Source organism: Elephantulus edwardii, unplaced genomic scaffold (genome assembly GCF_000299155.1).
Source record: "Elephantulus edwardii isolate Elephantulus edwardi_28Jun2011 unplaced genomic scaffold, EleEdw1.0 scaffold00007, whole genome shotgun sequence".
Classification (NCBI taxonomy): domain Eukaryota; kingdom Metazoa; phylum Chordata; class Mammalia; order Macroscelidea; family Macroscelididae; genus Elephantulus; species Elephantulus edwardii.
In genome coordinates, this window is record NW_006399757.1 from 17,651,151 (window position 1) to 17,652,984 (window position 1,834).

Sequence of the window (1,834 nt, forward strand, 5' to 3'; positions counted from 1 at the left end):
AAAGCAACAACAAATCTTTATGGAAATAAATAACCTCATCTTTATCCTTTGAAGTGGTGGTGGCGAATTCTAAGTGTCAATGTTTAATTAGAAGATTAAGGATTGGCCTAACATCACCCCCCCACCCCATCCCCAAAGCCAATTGACCAGCACACTGGTGTCTAGCATTTACATACTTTGGTTATGTCTTCTGGTTACTCATTTATTCCCCTGTCCTCCAGTCTCCTATTTAATCAGTTACAACCTGAAATAATTTTCAGATGAAGGTTGAGCAATGTAATTCTTTAGCTATTATATCAATTCTGTTGTGCATGAAGTTTTCAAAGTCCAATTATTTTGAAAGTGGGTGGTCAACCCTTCTCCCTGTCTTAATTTGGATGCTCAACCTTAGAACAATATCTGACAGACAAGTATTTTACCGAAAAGAATAGATGAAAGACATTTCCCTTTACATAAGTAACCTATAGATACGGTGTTGATCGCTATCCTCCAATCATTTGACATCTATGTCTTGATCCTGTCCCCTGTCCCATTCCTCCAGCATTGCCTTCCGCCCATTGCCTCACCTGGTCAGCACTTGCCTCTCTCCTACTCCCAGCCAACCCTTAATACAATGGTTCAGGCCTCCATTCATTACTGTGATGCCAGTGTCTTGTGATGTTGTCAGTCATTTCTGCAACAAACAGATGAAGCCCTGGTTGTGCTCATCAGGTTGTACTAAGAAATCTGGAGGACAACTGACTGGAAGAGACCTATATTTATTCCCATTCTAAAATAAAAGGTGATCCAACAGAGTAGAATTATCAAAAAAAGTACCACTAATATCACACACAGGCAAAATTCTACTAAAGATCATCCAAATACAACTTGAACAGTGCATTGAATACATTGACAGAGGTAAGAGCTGTATTTAGATAAAAGCATCACCAAGAAATAAAAGCTGTGTTTAGAAGAGGCAGTGGCGCTAGAGACACCATATGCAATGTCAGATGGAACTTGGCTGAAAGCAGAGAATACCAGAGGAGTGTTTTATTTGTGTTTCATTGACTATGCAAAGGCATTTGACTGTGGGGATCACAATAAATTTTGGCTAACCTTGAGAAGAATGGGAATCCCAGAACACTTAATTGTGTTTGTGTGAAACCTATACTTGGACCAGGAAATAGTAGTCAGAACAGAGCAAAGAAGGAAACACTGTATGATTCAAAATCAGAAAAGGAGTGTGTCAGGGATTTGTCCTGTCTCCATACCTTTTCAATCTATATGCGGAACAGGTCATTTGAGAAGCTGGACTTTATAAGGAGGAATGTGGCTTCAGGATCAGCACCGTGTGTTACACAGATAACACATCTTTGTGTGCCGAACCTGAGGAGGACCAGAAGCATTTGCTGCAGAAGGTCAAGGACTGTAGGTTTCAATATGTCTTGAAATTCAACATCAAGAAAAGAAAGATTCTCACTACTGGACCAATTGGTAGCACCATGATAGATACAGAAGAGATTGAGATTGTTAGCAATTTCAGCTTGCTCAGCTCCTCAATCTACATTCTTAGTACTAGTAGTCAAGAAATCAAAAGACAAATTGCATTAGGAAAATCTGCTGCCAGGGACCACCTCTCCAGAGTGCTGCAGAGCAATGATGTCAGGCTAGAAACTAAGGCACATCTGATCTAGGCCATGGTCTTTACAATTACTTGCTAAGAGAGAGAGCTGGATAAAGATGACAGAAGAAGAATTGATACCTTTGAGTTGTGATGCTGGAGAAGAGTACTGTATATACCACAACATGGGCTGCCAAGAGAACAAACAGGTCTGTCCTGGAGAGGGTGAAATCA